Below are 23,626 nucleotides of genomic sequence, written 5' to 3'. Positions count from 1 at the left end.
CTCTACTGAAATTGTATTTTGTTCCTCACTTACCTGAACCCCAGGCGGTTTCCCTGCCTTGCTCAGCTCTTAGTCATCACTGTCCAGATCCGACCCATATCTATGAACCTCTTTCCTATCGACCTGCAAAAGAAACGACACACAATTCAACATCTTTACAACTACAGCTTCAGGCGTGCTCACAAAAATGACACTGGGTAACAACGCCCTTGTTCTCCAGCATAAACAGAAGCTTGGGTCATGTTCTTGCATCAGAATTCATACATCGGATACAAATGCTATATCACTGCAATGATCTACAAGTAAAATAAGGATATACGGTTTTAGAATCAGCATCTGTGAACTGAATAATGATTGTAAAATCTGTTTATCTTTGTACGATTTGAAACTTTGACCACGGCAGTATTTGCTTATGTTATGAAATTCAACAGCTAAAATAAAATGTGTAGAATAGATACGTACTAAATCCTTAATCAGCGCAAAAATCATATTCATAGAATCCTAGGCTGTTGGTACAGATCCAAATGCAAGTACTGACATACGAATGAAATATAGTTTTATCTTTTGCACGTAATAATAGAGAAGAAAGGTATGGAAAAAAGACAGTACTGAGGGTGGCAAGATAGCATATAACATGAGGAGAGTTTAGTGTCCCCAGCTGAAGATATCACCACATCGAGTATCGGAGTTCAACATTTTCATAGATAGATTTTTCAGCTTAAGTCAAACATAAATTACTGTGACTTATTAAAAAAAAATTTCATGTTTTGACAATGATTGATATTTTAGAAGTTTCAAAGAAATTTTAAGGTAAGATTTGCTGACGAATCCCCTTTTTGGACTTATCAATTTCTCTGTTGTCAGATGCTATATAAACTAAAGTGTCAGGGAAAAGATGGAAATATACAAATAATGTTAAACCTCGCTAATAAATGTATTAACAAAAGTACAATGTACAGATTTTAAGCGCAATGAAAATGATTCATTGAAAGATTTAATGAAAAGATGCGTCAGCAAGTGATGGGTGGAACCTGTTTACCACAAATGTCTCACCTACTCCACTTGAAGCAGTTAACAAACCAGCAGGTGTTGGGTGGCGCCCATTCACAGGTGTGTCCCACCTGCAACCCTCTCTACCTGGGCGGGGCACCACAGGTGGAAGGAGTCCCAAAGTACTACACGCGGTGGGTAAAAAGTTTGACCCCAGTTCCCGACTTCCCTCTCAAAAAACCGGCCTCCACCTGGGGTCACCTACTGGGGTTACCTCGCTGTGTATTGTTTCACGAAGCACCCCAGTGAACAATGAAGCCACACGCACCAAGGTTACAACTCACTGCTATTGGTACTACAGGTGTGTAGGGATGTGTACGGGGACCCCGATACAGTGTAGGGGTCCAGCATGATGTGTGGAGGTGCGGGCACACAGTGTGGGGATACAGATGTATGGCTGTATGGGCTACAGTTTTGTGTATTTCCCCTTACCCTTCTAGTCATCATCTGTTACGGAGAAATTTATGTATCATCAACATCTACGAATGTATAAAGTATAGACGTCAGTATATTTGTCTCGTGAGCGCATTCATATATTCACGTGTATTTGTATGGACTACTCATACGTGTGTATACTTGTAATATATTTTCTATCAATAACAGACTATGATCTTCATGCAGAGACTCAGGTAAAGGACCTGGTGTGTGAACGAGAGTATTAAAACCCACTTCCCATGCTCCTTACCCTTGCAGGTGTGCTAAGATAGTGGGGTATTATTTCTATGTATCTTTCACAAATCCTTACGCTCTCTATACCAACTTGCCTTATTTGGATATCAGAAAAGGACATCCTACGTTATGTAGTGATTTCATCAGGATGATCTCCGTTAGGTCACCAAGAAGTGTGTGAGGAGCGGCCATCTCCCCAGGGGAGCCTGGGCAAACAGTAGTCCTGTCTATGTAACACGACCCACACCTGCCCCGCACCCTCTCCCGCCACACCTTACCCCAGCCTCATGAGGGACTGGAGCACGACCATACAGTCCTTGAATACGACTGAAACCCTTGAGGCCGACCTTACAGTCCTTGAGGATGACGGTGCGACCCTGGAGCACAATGTTAAGACCCTTGAGTACGATGGTGCGGTCCTTGAGCACAACGATACAACCTTTGATTAAGACGACACGGTACTTGAGCACAACGGTACGACCCTTAAGCTTAGTGGTGCAATCTTTGGCCTGGCCACTTAAGGTGCACTATCAGTGGTATTGGTGCACCCTTAGTGACCTTGCTGCTACCTACTACTGACCTTCCTCTTACCGACGAGGCTACACCACTACTGACCTTACTAAAGCATTACCAACCGTACTACTGCCCATTTCACTAACCAGACACACCATATCAACACAGGCCTTCCCATGCCACTACTGACTGACCTTCCTGACGCCCCAGCGTCTCCACTACCTCAGCAGAGCCTTTCTCTCGCCATAGAATGTGCCTTCTGTTGACCTAGGTTGATCTTTCCAAGTGACCACTGAATACCATTGATCGCAACGATACATTACTACAATACTAGTGACCTTATCACAGTCTAGATAAAATAGCACGCCATTCCTGGTCATACTAAACAACTGCTGACCTAAATGCACTCTCAGTAGTGAAATCATACTCCTGATGACCCTGTCAGACTCATTGAAAGTTCAGCATATACTCTATACTCGACACAACTGTTAATCTCATTGCAACCACTGACCTTGTTGCACCCATAATGACCTTAATACATGCCAAGAGAGGTCACTACATTAACAATAAACTTACAGTACATCTGGTGACCTTAATACACTCTAGCTCACCCTACGTTCAGCTCCGCTTCCATTGTTCCATCCGCCACCGTGTCCACTCCCATGAATCTAAAAAACCTACTTCCTCCAATTTTTCTACATTCAGTCTCAAATTCCATCTAACCTGGCCCTCAACCCTGCTAAACCCAACTGACTTCCAGCCTCCTCCTTTCACACACTTTTCCATACTCAGTCACCTACTTCTGCAGTTTCTCACTCGAGACAGCCACCAGTGCTGTATCATCAGCGAACAACAACTGACTCACTCCCCAAGCACACTCCCCATCCCCACAGACTGAACACACTCCCCCAGCCTCCAAGACTCTCGCACTCACCATCCCTACCACCTCATCCATAAACAAACCAAACAGCCATGGAGACATCATCAAACACCCCTACCACAGACCAATCCCCACCTGGAACCATCCACTCTCTGACGTGCTGTCAGTGGATTAAATCAGGGCATGTGAAGAGTCTGGGGTAAACCATGGAAAGCTGTGTAGGTATGTATATTTGCGTGTGTGGACGTATGTATATACATGTGTATGGGGGTGGGTTGGGCCATTTCTTTCGTCTGTTTCCTTGCGCTACCTCGCAAACGCGGGAGACAGCGACAAAGCAAAAAAAAAAAAAATAAAAAATAAAAGGAAAGATGGAGTGAAAAAGATTTTGTGTGATCGGGGCCTGAACATGCAGGAGGGTGAAAGGCGGGCAAGGAATAGAGTGAATTGGATCGATGTGGTATACCGGGGTTGACGTGCTGTGAGTGGATTGAATCAGGGCATGTGAAGCGTCTGGGGTAAACCATGGAAAGCTGTGTAGGTATGTATATTTGCGTGTGTGGACGTATGTATATACATGTGTATGGGGGTGGGTTGGGCCCTTTCTTTCGTCTGTTTCCTTGCGCTACCTCGCAAACGCGGGAGACAGCGACAAAGCAAAAAAAAAAATATATATATATATATATATATATTATATATATATATATATATATATATATATATATATATATATATATATATATATATATATATATATATATATATATATATATGTGTGTGTGTGTGTGTGTGTGTGTGTGTGTGTGTGTGTGTGTATAGTCTGAAACAGGAGTTGTGGAAGTATGTGATAGAGTGTAAGAAAGTAAATTCTAGATTGATATGGGTAAAACTGAAAGTTGATGGAGAGAGATGGGTGATTATTGTTGCATATGCACCTGGGCATGAGAAGAAAGATCATGAGAGGCAAGTGTTTTGGGAGCAGCTGAATGAGTGTTAGTGGTTTTGATGCACAAGACCGGGTTATAGTGATGGGTGATTTGAATGCAAAGGCGAGTAATGTGGCAGTTGAGGGAATAATTGGTATACACGGAGTGTTCAGTGTTGTAAATGGAAATGGTGAAGAGCTTGTAGGCTTATGTGCTGAAAAAGGACTGCTGATTGGGAATACCTGGTTTAAAAAGCGATATATACATAAGTATACGTATGTAAGTAGGACAGATGGCCAGAGAGTGTTATTGGATTACGTGTTAATTGATAGGCACGCGAAAAAGAGACTTTTGGATGTTAATGTGCTGAGAGGAGCAACTGGAGGGAAGTCTGATCATCATCTCGTGGAGGCGAAGGTGAAGATTTGTAGGGGTTTTCAGAAAAGAAGAGAGAATGTTGGGGTGAAGAGAGTGGTGAGATTAAGTGAGCTTGGGATGGAGACTTGTGTGAGGAAGTACCAGGATAGACTGAGTACAGAAAGGAGAAAGGTGAGAACAAAGGAGTTAAGGGGAGTGGGGGAGGAATGGGATGTATTTAGGGAAGCAGTGATGGCTTGCGCAAAAGATGCTTGTGGCATGAGAAGCGTGGGAGGTGGGTTGATTAGAAAGGGTAGCGAGTGGTGGGATGAAGAAGTAAGATTATTAGTGAAAGAGAAGAGAGAGGAAATTGGACAATTTTTGCAAGGAAAAAATGCAAATGAGAGGGAGATGTATAAAAGAAAGAAGCAGGAAGTCAAGAGAAAGGTGCAAGAGGTGAAAAAGAGGGCAAATGAGAGTTGGGATGAGAGAGTATCATTAAATTTTAGGGAGAATAAAAAGATGCTTTGGAAGGAGGTAAATAAAATGCGCAAGACAAGGGAGCAAATGGGAACTTCAGTGAAGGGGGCTAAAGGGGAGGTGATAACAAGGAGTGGTGATATGAGAAGATGGAGTGAGTATTTTGAAGGTTTGTTGAATGTGTTTGATGATAGAGTGGCAGACATAGGGTGTTTTGGTCGAGTTAGTGTGCAAAGTGAGAGAGTTAGGGAAAATGATTTGGTAAACAGAGTAGAGGTAGTAAAAGCATTGCGGAAGATGAAAGCCGGCAAGGCAGCGGGTTTGGATGGTATTGCAGTGGAATTTATTAAAAAAAAAAAAAGGGGGTGACCGTATTGTTGACTGGTTGGTAAGGTTATTCAATGTATGTATGATTCATGGAGAGGTGTATGAGGATTGGCGGAATGCTTGCATAGTGCCATTGTACAAAGGCAAAGGGGATAAAAGTGAGTGCTCAAATTACAGAGGTATAAGTTTGTTGAGTATTCCTGGGAAATTATATGGGAGGGTATTGATTGAGAGGGTGAAGGCATGTACAGAGCATCAGATTGGGGAAGAGCTGTGTGGTTTCAGAAGTGGTAGAGGATGTGTTGATAAGGTGTTTGCTTTGAAGAATGTATGTGAGAAATACTTAGAAAAGCGAATGGATTTGTATGTAGCATTTATGGATCTGGAGAAAGCATATGATAGAGTTGATAGAGATGCTCTGTGGAAGGTATTAAGAATATATGGTGTGGGAGGCAAGTTGTTAGAAGCAGTGAAAAGTTTTCATCGAGGATGTAAGGCATGTGTACGTGTAGGAAGAGAGGAAAGTGATTGGTTCTCAGTGAATGTAGGTTTGCAGCATGGGTGTGTGATGTCTCCATGGTTGTTTAATTTGTTTATGGATGGGGTTGTTAGGGAGATGAATGCAAGAGTTTTGGAAAGAGGGGCAAGTATGCAGTCTGTTATGGATGAGAGAGCTTGGGAAGTGAGTCAGTTGTTGTTCGCTGATGATACAGCGCTGGTGGCTGATTCATGTGAGAAACTGCAGAAGCTGGTGACTGAGTTTGGTAAAGTGTGTGGAAGAAGAGCGTTAAGAGTAAATGTGAATAAGAGCAAGGTTATTAGGTACAGTAGGGTTGAGGGTCAAGTCAATTGGGAGGTAAGTTTGAATGAAGAAAAACTGGAGGAAGTAAAGTGTTTTAGATATCTGGGAGTGGATCTGGCAGCGGATGGGACCATGGAAGCGGAAGTGAATCATACGGTGGGGGTGGGGCGAAAATTTTGGGAGCCTTGAAGAATGTTTGGAAGTCGAGAACATTATCTCGGAAAGCAAAAATGGCTATGTTTGAAGGAATAGTGGTTCCAACAATGTTGTATGGTTGCGAGGCGTCATCTATGGATAGAGTTGTGCGCAGCAGGGCGGATGTGCTGGAAATGAGATGTTTGAGGACAATATGTGGTGTGAGGTGGTTTGATCGAGTAAGTAATAATAGGGTAAGAGAGATGTGTGGAAATAAAAAGAGTGTGGTTGAGAGAGCAGAAGAGGGTGTTTTGAAATGGTTTGGTCACATGGAGAGAATGCGTGAGGGAAGTTTGACAAAGAGGATATATGTGTCGGAGGTGGAGGGAACGAGGAGAAGTGGAGACCAAATTGGAGGTGGAAAGATGGAGTGAAAAAGATTTTGAGTGATCGGGGCCTGAACATGCAGGAGGGTGAAAGGCGGGCAAGGAATAGTGAATTGGAACGATGTGGTATACCGGGGTCGACGTGCTGTTAATGGATTGAACCAGGGCATGTGAAGCGTCTGGGGTAAACCATGGAAAGTTCTGTGGGGCCTGGATGAGGAAAGGGAGCTGTGGTTTCGGTGCATTATTACATGACAGCTAGAGACTGAGTGTGAACGAATGGGGCCTTTGTTGTCTTTTCCTAGCGCTACCTCGCACACATGAGGGGGGAGGGGGTTGTTATTCCATGTGTGGCGAGGTGGCGTTGGGAATAAATAAAGGCAGACAGTATGATTTATGTACATGTGTATATATGTATATGTCTGTGTGTGTATATATATGTGTACATTGAGATGTATAGGTATGTATATTTGCGTGTGTTGACGTGTATGTATATACATGTGTATGTGGGTGGGTTGGGCCATTCTTTCGTCTGTTTCCTTGCGCTACCTCGCTAACGCGGGAGACAGCGACAAAGCAAAATAAATAAATAAATAAATATAAATAATTTGATCGAGTAAGTAATGTAAGGGTAAGGGAGATGTGTGGTAATACAAAAAGTGTGGTTGAGAGAGCAGAAGAGGGTGTTTTGAAATGGTTTGGTCACATGGAGAGAATGAGTGAGGAAAGATTGACAAAGGGGATATATGTGTGAGAGGTGGAGGGAATGAAGAGAAGTGGGAGACCATATTGGAGGTGGAAAGATAGAGTGAAAAAATTTTTGAGCGATCGGGGCCTGAACATGCAGGAGGGTGAAAGGCGTGCAAGGAATAGAGTGAATTGGAACAATGTGGTATACCGGGGCCGACGTGCTGTCAATGGATTGAACCAGGGCATGCGAAGCGTCTGGGGTAAACCTTGGAACTTTTTGTGGGGCCTGGATATGGAAAGGGAGCTGTGGTTTCGGTGCATTATACATGACAGCTAGAGACTGAGTGTGAACGAATGTGGCCTTTGTTGTCCTCTCCTAGCGCTACTTCGCGCGCATGCGGGTGAGGGGGTTATCATTTCATGTGTGGCGGGGTGGCGACGGAAATGAATGAAGGCAGCAAGTATGAATTATGTACATGTGTATATATGTATATGCCTGTGTATGTATATATATGTATACGTTGAAATGTATAGGTGACGTGTATGTATATGCATGTGTATGTGGGTGGGTTGGGCCATTCTTTCGTCTGTTTCCTTGCGCTACCTCGCTAACGCGGGAGACAGCGACAAAGTATAATAAAAAAAAAAATATATATATATATATATATATATATATATATATATATATATATATATATATATATATATATATATGGGCAGAAGGTTTTCTTTTATAAATACTCCCTTAATGACCAGTTAACATATGCAAATGACTAGTTCAAAAGTTGTTTTTGTTCTCATAACTTTTCTCGGTAATTGTCACAGAGACCGTGATTTGCTTTTCCTGTTTCATTTTCCATTATCATTCTCGACAGTGTGAGACAATACCTAGCGGGCACTGAACACGTTCACAGAAACAACAAAAACAAATAGGTGTGATGGAAAGACACAGAACAGTTATACGTCCATGTTGAGGTGTGGGCGTGGGGTGAGTTGGGTGGCTAATACGCTGATACCAGGTGGTAATGGGGAAAGTGTGGAGGTCAGCCTCCTGGGAATGACCGAAGAGAAGCGATGTGAAGTCAGTTTCTGCTGCAGGTGTCTTCTGGATGTTGTCTGTAAGTTTGGTTGATGTGGATTGCACATGTTATGAGAGAGGGTCGTGTTCTCTCTTGGCCTGTACTTTGATCATTCAATTTAGAATTTACTTCCTTACATTCTATCAAGTACTTCCACAACCGCTTTCGGAGTAGTGCTACACCTTCCTTAGCTCTTGTCCTCTCACCAACCACTGACTTTACTTCCAAGAGTTTTGTCTAAACCATTCTTCCACCTTTACCCTTAATCATCGTTTAACTCAGAGCCAGAATATCCAGGTTTCTTTCGTCAACAATACTATCTATCTCTTCTTTCTTCTCATTTTGGTTACATCCTTACACATTTAGACACACCGATCTGAGCCTTCGAGGAGGATGAGCACTCCCCGCTTGACTCGTGTTCCCTCTTTTAGAAAATGGAATACAAGAAGAGGGTTTTCAGCCACACGCTCTCGCCCCCTTTAGTCGCCTTCTACGACACGCAGGGAATACATGGGAAATATTCTTCCTCCCCAATCCCCAGGGAGATTTTGCTTATTTATCTATTTTGCTTAGTCGCTGTCTCCCGCGTTAGCAAGGTAGCGCAAGGAAACAGACAAAAGAATGGCCCAACCCACCCACATACACATGTATATACATACACGTCAACACACGCAAATATACATACCTATACATCTCAATGTACACATATATATACACACACAGACATATACATATATACACATGTACATAATTCATACTGTCTACTTTATTTATTCCCATCGCCACCTCGCCACACATGGAATAACAACCCCCTTCCCCTCATGTGTGCGAGGTAGCGCTAGGAAAGACAACAAAGGCCACATTCGTTCACACTCAGTCTCTAGCTGTTATGCAATAATGCACCGAAACCACAGCTCCCTTTCCACATCCAGGCCCCACACAACTTTCCATGCTTTACCCCAAACGCTTCACATGCCCTGGTTCAATCCATTGACAGCACGTCGACCCCGGTATACCACATCGTTCCAATTCACTCTATTCTTTGCACGCCTTTCACCCTCCTGCATGTTCAGGCCCCGATCACTCAAAATCTTTTTCACTCCATCTTTCCACCTCCAATTTGGTCTCCACTTCTTCTCGTTCCCTCCACCTCTGACACATATATCCTCTTGGTCAATCTTTCCTCACTCATTCTCTCCATGTGACCAAACCATTTCAAAACACCCACTTCTGCTCTCTCAACCACATTCTTTTTATTTCCACACTTCTCTCTTACCCTATTATTACTTACTCGATCAAACCACCTCACACTAAATGTTGTCCTCAAACATATCATTTCCACCACATCCACCCTCCTCCGCACAACTCTATCCAAAGCCCACGCCTCGCAACCAGACAACATTGTTGGAAATACTATTCCTTCAAACATAGCCATTTTTGCTTTCCGAGATAATGTTCTCGAATTCCACACATTCTTCAAGGCTCCCAGAATTTTCGCCCCCTTCCCCACCCTATGATTCACTTCCGCTTCCATGGTTCGATCCTCTGCCAGATCCACTCTCAGATATCTAAAACACTTTACTTCCTCCAGTTTTTCTCCATTCAAACTTACCTCCCAATTGACTTGACCCTCAACCCTACTGTGCCTAATAACCTTGCTCTTATTCACATTTACTCTCAACTTTCTTTTTTCATACACTTTACCAAACTCAGTCACCAGCTTCTACAGTTTCTCACATGAATCAGCCACCAGCGCTGTATCATCAGCGAACAACAACTGACTTACTTCCCAAGCTCTCTCATCCACAACAGACTGCAAACTTACCCCTATTTCCAAAACTCTTGCATTCACCTCCCTAACAACCCCATCCATAAACAAATTAAACAACCATGGAGACATCACACATCCCTGCCGCAAACCTACATTCACTGAAAACCAATCACTTTCCTCTCTTCCTACACGTACATACGCCTTGCATCTTTAATAAAAACTTTTCACTGCTTCCAACAACTTGCCTTCCACACCATATATTCTTAATACCTTCCACAGAGCATCTCTATCAACTCTATCATATGCCTTCTCCAGATCCATAAATGCTACATACAAATACATTTGCTTTTCTAAGTATTTCTCACATACATGCTTCAAAGCAAACACCTGATCCACACATCCTCTACCACTTCCGAAACCACACTGCTCTTCTCCAATCTGATGCTCTGTACATGCCTTCACCCTCTCAATCAATACCCTCCCATATAATTTACCAGGGATACTCAACAAACTTATACCTCTGTAGTTTGAGCACTCACTCTTATCCCCTTTGCCTTGGTACAATGGCACTATGCAAGCATTCCGCCAATCCTCAGGCACCTCACCATGAATCATACATACATTAAATAACCTTACCAACCAGTCAACAATACAGTCACCCACTTTTTTAATAAATTCCACTGCAATACCATCCAAACCTGCTGCCCTGCCAGCTTTCATCTTCCGCAAAGCTTTTACTACCTCTTCTCTGTTTACCAAATCATTCTCCCTAACCCTCTCACTTTGCACACCACCTCGACCAAAACACCCTATATCTGTCACTCTATCATCAAACACATTCAACAAACCTTCAAAATACTCACTCCATCTCCTTCTTACATCACCACTACTTGTTATCACCTCCCTATTAGTCCCCTTCACTGAAGTTCCCATTTGCCCCCTTGTCTTATGCACTTTATTTACCTCCTTCCAAAACATCCTTTTATTCTCCCTAAAATTTAATGATACTCTCTCACCCCAACCCTCATTTGCCCTTTTTCACCTCTTTCACCTTTCTCTTGACCTCCTGCCTCTTTCTTTAATACATCTCCCACTCATTTGCATTTTTCCCCTGCAAAAATCGTCCAAATGCCTCTCTCTTCTCTTTCACTAATAATCTTACTTCTTCATCCCACTACTCATTACCTTTCTAATCAACCCACCTCCCACGCTTCTCATGCCACAAGCATCTTTGGCGCAAGCCATCACTGCTTCCCTAAATACATCCCATTCCTCCCCCACTCCCCTTACCTCCTTTGTTTTCACCTTTTTCCATTCTGTACTCAGTCTCTCCTGGTACTTCCTCACACAAGTCTCCTTCCCAAGCTCACTTACTCTCACCACTCTCTTCACCTCAACATTCTCTTCTTTTCTGAAAACCCCTACAAATCTTCACCTTCGCCTCCACAAGATAATGATCAGACATCCCTCCAGTTGCACCTCTCAGCACATTAACGTCCAAAAGTCTCTCTTTTGCATGCCTATCAATTAACACGTAAGCCAATAACGCTCTCTGGCCATCTCTCCTACTTAGATACATATACTTATGTATATATCGCTTTTTAAACCAGGTATTCCCAATCACCAGTCCTTTTTCAGCACATAAATCTACAAGCTCTTCACCATTTCCATTTACAACACTGAACACCCCATGTATACCAATTATTCCCTCAACTGCCACATTACTCAACTTTGCATTCAAATCACCCATCACTATAACCCGGTCTTGTGCATCAAAACCACTAACACACTCATTCAGCTGCTCCCAAAACACTTGCCTCTCATGATCTTTCTTCTCATGCCCAGGTGCATATGCACCAATAATCACCCATCTCTCTCCATCCACTTTCAGTTTTACCCATATCAATCTAGAATTTACTTTCTTACACTCTATCACATACTCCCACCACTCCTGTTTCAGGAGTAGTGCTACTCCTTCCCTTGCTCTTGTCCTCTCACTAACCCCTGACTTTACTCCCAAGACATTCCCAAACCACTCTTGCCCTTTACCCATGAGCTTCGTTTCACTCAGAGCCAAAACAGCCAGGTTCCTTTCCTCAAACATACTACCTATCTCTCCTTTTTTTCTCCTCTTGGTTACATCCACACACATTTAGACACCCCAATCTGAGCCTTCGAGGAGGATGAGCACTCCCCGTGTGACTCCTTCTTCTGTTTCCCCTTTTAGAAAGTTAAAAGTTAAAATACAAGGAGGGGAGGGTTTCTGGCCCCCTGCTCCCGTCCCCTTTACTCGTCTTCTACGACACGTGAGTAATGCGTGGGAAGTATTCTTTCTCCCCTATCCCCAGGGATGTAGTATATATAGAGAATATGTGTGTGAGAAATTGAGACAATTCTAGAAAGGACATGATGGAGTTGATAGATGTATCACAGAAGGCATTGCAAATTTGTGGTTTGGGAGGAAAGCTGGTGGAAGCAGTGAAAAGCTTATATCAGGAGTGCAAGACGTGTGCGACTACTTGGAAGAAGGTGAGTGGATCCAGGTGAAGATGAGTCTTTGGCAGGGTATGTGATGCTGCCATTGCTGTTTAATTTGTATATGGATGGTGTGGCACTAGGTTTGTTTGTTTGAGGCTCCGGTCAGGGACAAAAGTCCACATCAAGGCAGGGCCTTACTTGAAATATGGAAAGGTTAGTGAAAAGGTAAAAGAAGAAAAGGGGAATGTATTTAATAATTCTAGAGGAAGTAAAAACCCTCTTTTAAAAAGTATGATTATAATTATTGGGAAAGACACGAGAGGGAGGGTTTCATAGCTTCGAGGTGTAGGGAAAGAAACACTTATCAAATCGGCCCACCCTTAAGTTGTCAACAGCCACACAGTAATCATATAAAGCAACAGTTTGCATTGTGTTGTGTGGTCTTGCTAGTGGTGGGGGCAAACAAGCAGCCTGCTCTCTGGGGCAAAAACCAAAGTACTGTTCGTCGAAAAGTGAACCAACATTATGGCTCAGGGCAAATGGGTTAAGTTTGGAAGTTATCCTGGAGGAGTTTATAAATAGGACCGTTTTTTTTTATTCAACTCTGTCAAGTAAGGATGTTGAGCTAGAACCACCCCAGATGTGAGCAGTACTCTATACTAGGGCGGATCAATCCTTTACATAAACAGAGCAACTATTCGGGAGAACAGAAATTTCGACATCTAAACAGGACTCCCAGGTTCTTAAGAGGCCAACTTAGCTATTTCTGTAATATAGGCTTTGCAACTTAAAGTGGCTGTTACAGTCATACTAAGCAAGTTCATTAATAGGTGGAATTACAGAACCGTTGAGGGAGATAGGAAAGTTGTAAGGCATTTCGATAAGTAAGTGAGTAGAAATTGAGTCTTGGAGGCATTAAACTTAACCAAATTACATTTATCCCACTGAGATATATTGTCCAAGATTGAATTTAGTGAGGAAGATGTGTCAAGAATACATTCAGATCGAGTGAGAGGAGCAGAATTGAAGGACGTAGAAGAATGCAGTGTTGTCTCGTCAGCATAAGAGGGCATTTGGCTATTTGTAGAAGGAAATCATTGAAAGAAAAAAGTGCAGATGACAGGACAGAAACTTGAGGGACACCCCTGTTGATGGAGAAAGGGGAAAAGGATGAACCATTAACAAGCAATGAGATACATCGGCGGGGTAAGCTAGATATGAGGGAGGAAGTGAAGGAGGAAAGACAAAAGAGAGGAACTACAGACCCCGATGTCACATCCTAGTAAATGCTTTGGATATATTAAGGCCAACTACCAGGGATTCTTCAGATTATTTCAGGGATGATGACAGACATTTGTAAGATAGGAAAGAATATCACCAAATGATCTTGCCTTACCGAAGTCATATTGATGATCAGAGAGAAGACTGTGAGATTCAAGATGTCCAAGGATAAGGGAGTTGAGAAAGGATTCGAAGACTATGGAAATGATAGATGTCAAAGCTACAGGACTATAGTTAGAGGGGTCAGAATGGTCACCCTTCATAGGTGTGGGATGTATTAACACATTTTTCTAAGGAGGAGTTTTGGTTTTCACACAGAAAACCAAAACACAGGTAAAAGTTTAGAAGCACACTCTTTCGGTATACTGGGATGTATGTCATCAGGACCATACTCCTTGCATGTGTCCAGTGAGAGAAGTGCTTTTTGGATGGTTCAAAAGGAATTCATGGGAAGGCTAATAGGAATATAGTACGAGGAGCAACAGGAGGTGAAGAAATGTTAGAGTCATCCAGATAGAGTTAGAGGAGAGACGAGAACCAAAGTTGCTTTGTCTACAGTAGAGACAACTTTGGTACCATCAGAATGGAGAAGTGAAGAAAACGTAGCTAAAGGACAGAAATACCTATTTGTGGAAGATAAGGAAAGATTATCACACTTCCTTTGAATAAAGGAATGCCTTGCCTCACAAGAAACGTGCTTGCGGTGATTACGGGTAGTGATAAATTGGGCATTGGCAGAAGGAGAATTTTTCCCAGTCCGATATGCCTGATCCCTTGACTGAATGGGCTCAGAACAGAAATTGTTGAACATAGACTGGAAGATGAAGGGATAAATGCTTCTATTCCTGCAACAATAACCTCCTCTATGCATTTGGTGACAGAAGCATCACCCCATAAGAAACAATAATATACCCAAGGAAGTCAGAAAAGAAGTTACATAAGTTATTCCAGTCAGCTTTGTTGAAGTGCCAATTTTAAGCTAAGAAAGAGCTGCTGGAAGGGGAGGTGCTATTAAAAAGGATACATTTATGAAAGAGTGATCAAGTGAACCAACTGGAGGCGAGACTGTGTAGTTATAGCGGGATGTATTTAAGGTGAAAAATAGATCCGTAATATCAGGGTAGTGGTCACAGCAGTCAAGAATATGAGTAGGGTGGGAGATAATTTGCTAAAGATCATTGAGAATGGAGAACATGAGGCTTCAATTCCCCCACCATCCAAATGAGAGAAATTCAACCACTTCCTAGGGTGAATGTTAAATCCCTAGAATATAGGATCTCAGCTTAAGGGTGATAGGAATGCCACATCCTCATGACAGGAGTTTAGATAGTCGAAGAAAGATACAAAAGTTGTAGAACTAGGAGAGCAAAAGCCAAAACAAAGCAAAAGTGTGGAAACGGAACCTGGGCTACATAACATCAATGTTTGAGGACTCAAAGTCCTCGAGACGTGCAACAGGTGTGAAGATGTTCGAATAGGCACGAACACCACCTTTGAACCGGAATCACTAGATCCCTCCCAACCAAAGCACATCATGACGAATCACCATCTCATATACATAAACAAAAAGATCATGCCTGCCTTCACGTCATCAAGTTTTACTGAGAACCCCTACCCCCTCAACCAACAAACACAATACTGATGAAGTATATTTACACTTTGAAGACCCCATAAGCACTTAGTAAAAACTGCCTAGCCCTCTACCCCTACAACACAATCTTAAACTCCACTACACCACAAATATGCCAATCTGAAATTACACTCCTCATACACATACGAGTTACACTTTTTCTTCTACGTTCTGGACACCATCCATTTCTCCAACATTATAAATGTCGATCTGACATACCACGAAAATCCTAATACCTATGATGCAACTCCTACTCGGAAGACGATGGACACCTACTCCTCAAGTGTCCTATACTCACCCCATAAACAGATTATTGCTGCAAATAACCTGTTGTTCTCCTCCATGGACATGGCTGGCTTTCTGAGCACTGTGAGAGGCCTCACGGATGGGGTATAAATAACTTACAGGTGTTCGTGACTCCATTTGCAAGTGGTAACAGCACAAGTTTGAAATCAACTTGTAACGAAGCAGTGTCATCATCAGCGGGAGAAGAACATAGCATTATTGAGGACCTTCCCATCAGACAGAAGCCCACCTTACCCTGTTCCCACGACAGCACAGCTTCAAAGCTGAAGGAGCCTCATGAAAGAGGTCTTAGGGCTGTATTAAACAAAAATCCTCACCATTTTTACTTTCTCTTTCCAGTGGTGATTGTTGCATATATCTCTTCAAGGTGAGGTGAAGGTTCTGAGTGTAAACGAATGTAGCCTTTTTTGTCTACCTTCCTGGCGCTACCTATCTAAAGCTGGGAGTAGCTATGCTGTTTCCTGTGGGATGGGTTAGTGCCAGGAATGGATGAAAGCAAGCAAGGATGAATATGTACATGTATATATATATATATATATATATATATATATATATGTATGTGTATGTATATACATATGTATATGTATATGAGAAGCGTGGGAGGTGGGCAAATTAGAAAGGGTAGTGAGTGGTGGGATGAAGAGGTAAGGTTATTAGTGAAAGAGAAGAGAGAGGCATTCGGATGATTTTTGCAGGGAAATAATGCAAATGAGTGGGAGATGTATAAAAGAAAGAGGCAGGAGGTCAAGAGAAAGGTGCAAGAGGTGAAAAAGAGGGCAAATGAGAGTTGGGGTGAGAGAGTATCATTAAATTTTAGGGAGAATAAAAAGATGTTTTGGAAGGAGGTAAATAAAGTGCATAATACAAGGGAACAAATGGGAACTTCAGTGAAGGGGACTAATGGGGAGGTGATAACAAGTAGTGGTGATGTGAGAAGGAGATGGAGTGAGTATTTTGAAGGTTCGTTGAATGTGTTTGATGATAGAGTGGCAGATGTAGGGTGTTTTGGTCGAGGTGGTGTGCAAAGTGAGAGGGTTAGGGAAAATGATTTGGTAAACAGAGAAGAGGTAGTAAAAGCTTTGAGAAAGATGAAAGCCGGCAAGGCAGCGGGTTTGGATGGTAGTGCAGTGGATTCTATCAAAAAAGTGGGTGACTGTACTGGTGACTGGTTGGTAAGGTTATTTAATGTATGTATGATTCATGGTGAGGTGCCTGAGGATTGGCGAAATGCTTGCATAGTGCCATTGTACAAAGGCAATGGGGACAAAGGTGAGTGCTCAAATTACAGAGGTATAAGTTTGTTGAGTATTCCTGGGAAATTATATGAAAGGGTATTGACTGAGAGGGTGAAGGCATGTACAGAGCATCAGATTGGGGAAGAGCAGTGTGGTTTCAGAAGTGGTAGAGGATGTGTGGATCAGGTGTTCACTTTGAAGAATGTATGTGAGAAATACTTAGAAAAGCAAATGGATTTGTATGTAGCATTTATGGATCTGGAGAAAGCATATGACAGAGTTAATAGCGATGCTCTGTGGAAGGTATTAAGAATATATGGTGTGGGAGGAAAGTTGTTAGAAGCAGTGAAAAGTTTTTATCGAGGATGTAAGGCATGTGTACGTGTAGGAAGAGAGGAAAATGATTGGTTCTCAGTGAATGTAGGTTTGCAGCAGGGGTGTGTGATGTCTCCATGGTTGTTTAATTTGTATATGGATGGGGTTGTTAGGGAGGTGAATGCAAGAGTTTTGGAAAGAGGGGCAAGTATGCAGTCTGTTGTGGATGAGAGAGCTTGGGAAGTGAGTCAGTTGTTGTTCGCTGATGATACAGCGCTGGTGGCTGATTCATGTGAGAAACTGCAGAAGCTGGTAACTGAGTTTGGTAAAGTGTGTGAAAGAAGAAAGTTGAGAGTAAATGTGAATAAGAGCAAGGTTATTAGGTACAGTAGGGTTGAGGGTCAAGTCAATTGGGAGGTAAGTTTGAATGGAGAAAAACTGGAGGAAGTGAAGTGTTTTAGATATCTGAGTGGATTTGGCAGCGGATGGAACCATGGAGGCGGAAGTGAATCATAGGGTGGGGAAGGGGGGGAAAATTCTGGGAGCCTTGAAGAATGTGTGGAAGTCGAGAACATTATCTCGGAAAGCAAAAATGGGTATGTTTGAAGGAATAGTGGTTCCAACAATGTTGTATAGTTGCGAGGCGTGGGCTATGGATAGAGTTGTGGGAGGAGGGTGGATGTGTTGGAAATGAGATGTTTGAGGACAATGTGGTGTCAGGTGGTTTGATTGAGTAAGTAATAATAGGGTAAGAGAGATGTGTGGTAATAAGAAGAGTGTGGTTGAGAGAGCAGAAGAGGGTGTTTTGAAATGGTTTGGTCACATGGAGAGAATGAATGACGAAAGATTGACAAAGAAGATATATGTGTCAGAGGTGGAGGGAACAAGGAGAAGTGAGAGACCAAATTGGAGGTGGAAAGATGGAGTGAAAAAGATTTTGGGTGATCGGGGCCTGAACATGCAGGAGGGTGAAGGGCATGCAAGGAATAGAGTAAATTGGAACGATGTGGTATACCAGGGTCGACATGCTGTCAATGGATTGAACCAGGGCATGTGAAACGTCTGGGGTAAACCATGGAAAGTTCTGTGGGGCCTGGATGTGGAAAGGGAGCTGTGGTTTCGGTGCAATATTACATGTCAGCTAGAGACTGAGTGTGAACGAATGGGGCATTTGTTGTCTTTTCCTAGTGCAACCTCGCACACATAAGGGGGGAGGGGGCTGTTATTTCATGTGTGGCAAGGTGGCGATGGGAATGAATAAAGGCAGACAGTATGAATTATGTACATGTGTATATATGTATATGTCTGAGTGTGTACATATATGTATACGTTGAGATGTATAGGTATGTATATTTGATTGTGTGGACGTGTATGTATATACATGTGTATGTGGATAGGTTGGGCCATTCTTTCGTCTGTTTCCTTGCATATATACATACGCATGTATATACATACACGTCCACACACGCACATATACATACCTATAAATCTCAACATTTTTATTATTTTTTTTTTTATTATACTTTGTCGCTGTCTCCCGCGTTTGCGAGGTAGCGCAAGGAAACAGACGAAAGAAATGGCCCAACCCCCCCCCATACACATGTATATACATACGTCCACACACGCAAATATACATACCTACACAGCTTTCCATGGTTTACCCAGACGCTTCACATGCCTTGATTCAATCCACTGACAGCACGTCAGCCCCGGTATACCACATCGCTCCAATTCACTCTATTCCTTGCCCTCCTTTCACCCTCCTGCATGTTCAGGCCCCGATCACACAAAATCTTTTTCACTCAACATATACATACATATACACACACAGATATATACATATATACACATGTACATAATTCATACTGTCTGCCCTTATTCATTCCCGTCGCCACCCCGCCACACATGAAATGACAACCCCCTCCCCCCAAATCTGAGCGAGGTGGCACTAGGAAAAGACAACAAAGGCCATATTCGCTCACACTCAGTCTCTAGCTGTCATGTAATAATGCACCGAAACCACAGCTCCCTTTCCACGTCCAGGCCCCACGGAACTTTCCATGGTTTACCCCAGACGCTTCATATGCCCTGGTTCAATCCATTGACAGTATAACACATCGTTCCAATTCACTCTATTCCTTGCACGCCTTTCACCCTCCTGCATGTTCAGGCCCCGATCACTCAAAACCTTTTTCACTCCATCTTTCCACCTCCAATTTGGTCATCCACTTCTCCTCATTCCCTCCACCTCTGACACATATATCCTCTTTGTCAATCTTTCCTAACTCATTCTCTCCATGTGATCAAACCATTTCAAAACACCCTCTTCTGCTCTCTCAACCACGCTCTTTTTATCACCACACATCTCTCTTACCCTTTCATTACTTACTCAATCAAACCACCTCACACCACATATTGTCCTCAAACATCTCATTTCCAACACATCCACCCTCCTCTGCACAACTCTATCTATAGCCCACGCCTCGCAACCATATAACATTGTTGGAACCACTATTCCTTCAAACATACCCATTTTTGCTTGCCAAGATAAATGTTCTCACCTTCCACACATTTTTCAATGCTCCCAGAACTTTCGCCCCCTCCCCCACCCTGTAACTCACTTCCACTTCCATGGTTCCATCTGCTGCCAAATCCACTCCCAGATATCTAAAACATTTCACTTCCTCCAGTTTTTCTCCATTCAAACTTACCTCCCGATCAACTTGTCCCTCAACCCTACTGTACCTGATAACCTTGCTCTTACTCAAATTTACTCTCAGCTTTCTTCTTTCGCACACTTTACTAAACTTGGTCACCAGCTTCTGCAGTTTCTCACCCGAATCAGCCACCAGCGCTGTATCATCAGCGAACAACAACTGACACACTTCCCAAGCTCTCTCATCCACAACAGACTGCATACTGGCCCCTCTCCCTAAAACTCTTACATTCACCTCCCTAACAACCCCATTAATAAACAAATTAAACAACCATGAAGACATTATGTACCCCTGCCACAAACCAACATTCACTAAGAACCAATCACTTTCCACTCTTCCTACTCGCACACATGCATTACATCCTCGATAAACACTTTTCACTGCTTCTAACAACTTGCCTCCCACACCATATATTCTTAATACCTTCTGCAGAGCATCTCTATCAACTCTATCATATGCCTTCTCCAGATCCAGTGCTTGGCTTAAAAGCCTAAATTTTAGAATCCAATCCAATCTTAGAAGGGCCACTTGAAAACCTGTCCCTGCATTTTGGTATTAATCTGACAGGTATTGACTGGGATAACTTCTCTGATCTGTGTCAGAGGAGAGCAGTTGCACCTTCCCTGCTCTAGCCATTCTATGTAGCAGTGGTCGATAATTAAGCAAATTTCCCTATCCTGCACCAAGTCATTCTTAAGGCCAGGAACAGCAGTATCAAATGGTAATAAAGATTTTGTAGAGTCACTCAAAAAGTTTCACTGAAGAGAATGTTTAGAAAACATTCACCATATAAAACTAATGTCTGTTACATCACTGCCAGTTTCAAAAGTTGGTATACACCTCTTTGGACCAATTACACTGTCTGATTAAGGTTATAATTATATTTGAACCATTACAGGCTATGCAACTAGATTCCCAGAAACAGTTTCCCTTAAAAATATGAATACTTTCTTCACAGGTGAAAGTTTGTTTAGATTTTCACAAAGGTTGGTTTAAGAGATAGGACAATAACTTGAACTGGATCTTATAGGCAATATCAACATAATAGTCTAATAAAGCTTTACTTAAAAATCATTATGCTTATTACTGTAGTGGGATCACTAAGGAGCTGAATACTCACTGAAATCTATGATTAACCCTTTGACAAGTACTTTTTTCATTTACTATGGCACCCTCATGACAGTACATGTTTTTTGACAGAATTTCATTTTCACAAAAACACAATGCTTATATGTCCAAGATATGCAGAAAGTTGTTAATGTTAAAGACAAAGCTTTATGAGTTGCAGGGAAAACTACATAGAACCTCCTACCTCTAAAACAAAATTTCTGCTGACTTCCGCACAACCCAGGAAGAGCTACCTGAAACCCGTTAATTTTTTCTGACATTTTACTGTGAGCCCTAAATATAAAGTTCCTTCAAGACAAGGGAGCAAATGGGAACTTCAGTGAAGGGCGCAAATGGGGAGGTGATAACAAGTAGGGTGATGTGAGAAGGAGATGGAGTGAGTATTTTGAAGGTTTGTTGAATGTGTTTGATGATAGAGTGGCAGATATAGGGTGTTTTGGTCGAGGTGGTGTGCAAAGTGAGAGGGTTGGGGAAAATGATTTGGTAAACAGAGAAGAGGTAGTGAAAGCTTTGCGGAAGATGAAAGCCGGCAAGGCAGCAGGTTTGGATGGTATTGCAGTGGAATTTATTAAAAAAGGGGGTGACTGTATTGTTGACTGGTTGGTAAGGTTATTTAATGTATGTATGACTCATGGTGAGGTGCCTGAGGATTGGCGGAATGCGTGCATAGTGCCATTGTACAAAGGCAAAGGGGATAAGAGTGAGTGCTCAAATTACAGAGGTATAAGTTATGTGAATAAGAGCAAGGTTATTAGGTACAGTAGGGTTGAGGGTCAAGTCAATTGGGAGGTTAGTTTGAATGGAGAAAAACTGGAGGAAGTGAAGTGTTTTAGATATCTGGGAGTGGATCTGGCAGCGGATGGATGCATGGAAGCGGAAGTGGATCATAGAGTGGGGGAGGGGGCGAAAATTCTGGGGGCCTTGAAGAATGTGTGGAAGTCGAGAACATTATCTCGGAAAGCAAAAATGGGTATGTTTGAAGGAATAGTGGTTCCAACAATGTTGTATGGTTGCGAGGCGTGGGCTATGGATAGAGTTGTGCGCAGGAGGATGGATGTGCTGGAAATGAGATGTGTGAGGACAATGTGTGGTGTGAGGTGGTTTGATCGAGTGAGTAACGTAAGGGTAAGAGAGATGTGTGGAAATAAAAAGAGCGTGGTTGAGAGAGCAGAAGAGGGTGTTTTGAAGTGGTTTGGGCACATGGAGAGAATGAGTGAGGAAAGATTGACCAAGAGGATATATGTGTCGGAGGTGGAGGGAACGAGGAGAAGAGGGAGACCAAATTGGAGGTGGAAAGATGGAGTGAAAAAGATTTTGTGTGATCGGGGCCTGAACACGCAGGAGGGTGAAAGGAGGGCAAGGAATAGAGTGAATTGGAGCGATGTGGTATACCGGGGTTGACGTGCTGTCAGTGGATTGAATCAAGGCATGTGAAGCGTCTGGGGTAAACCATGGAAAGCTGTGTAGGTATGTATATTTGCGTGTGTGGACGTATGTATATACATGTGTATGGGGGGGGGTTGGGCCATTTCTTTCGTCTGTTTCCTTGCGCTATCTCGCAAACGCGGGAGACAGCGACAAAGTATAATAAATAAATATAAATAAGTTTGTTGAGTATTCCTGGTAAATTATATGGGAGGGTATTGACTGAGAGGGTGAAGGCATGTACAGAGCATCAGATTGGGGGAAAGCAGTGTTTGGTTTTTAGAAGTGGTAGAGGAGTGTGGTCAGGTTTTTCAAATTTTTAAAAAGATGGAGAAAAACTTAGAAAAGCAAATGGGTTTGTATGTAACATTTTGGATCTGGAGAAAACAAAGACAAGTTAATTTCGATGCCCTGTGGAAGGTTTTTAAAAAAATAAGGGGTTTTGGGGGAAAGTTTTTTAGAAAGGGAGGGAAAAGTTTTTTTAAATTTTGAGGTGTAAGGCATGTTTCGTTAGGGGAAAAGAGGAAAATGAAATTTGGTTTTTTTCCGTGAAAGAGGTTTTGGGCACAGGGGTGTTTTTGATGTCCTTTTTCCCCCCCAGGTTTTTTTTAATTTGTAAATTGGAAAGGGGGTTTTTAGGGAGGGAAGCAAGAGTTTTTTGGGAAAGAGGGGGAAGTAAAGCAGTCCGTTGTGGGTGAGAGAGCTTGGGAAGTGAGTCATTTTGTTTCGCATGATGAAAACAGCCTGGTGGCTGTTTCATGTGAAAAAACTGCAAACCCTGGAAAATGAGTTTGGAAAAATTTTGTGTGAAAGAAAATTTGAGAGTAAATTTAATAAGAGAAAGGGAAAAATTAGGTACAGTAGGGTTGAGGGCAAGCCCAATTGGGAGGAAGTTTGAATGGAGAAAAACGGGAAAAGGGTGAATTTTTTTAATTTTTAAAAATTTGGGGGAATTTGGTTTGGCAGGGGTTTGGAACCAGGGGAGGGGGGAAGTGAAATCATAGGGGGGAAAGGGGGGGGAAAATTCGGGGAGCCTTGAAGAATGT

This window comes from Panulirus ornatus, chromosome 9 (assembly GCF_036320965.1).
Source record: "Panulirus ornatus isolate Po-2019 chromosome 9, ASM3632096v1, whole genome shotgun sequence".
Classification (NCBI taxonomy): domain Eukaryota; kingdom Metazoa; phylum Arthropoda; class Malacostraca; order Decapoda; family Palinuridae; genus Panulirus; species Panulirus ornatus.
This window is presented reverse-complemented; position numbering follows the sequence as displayed.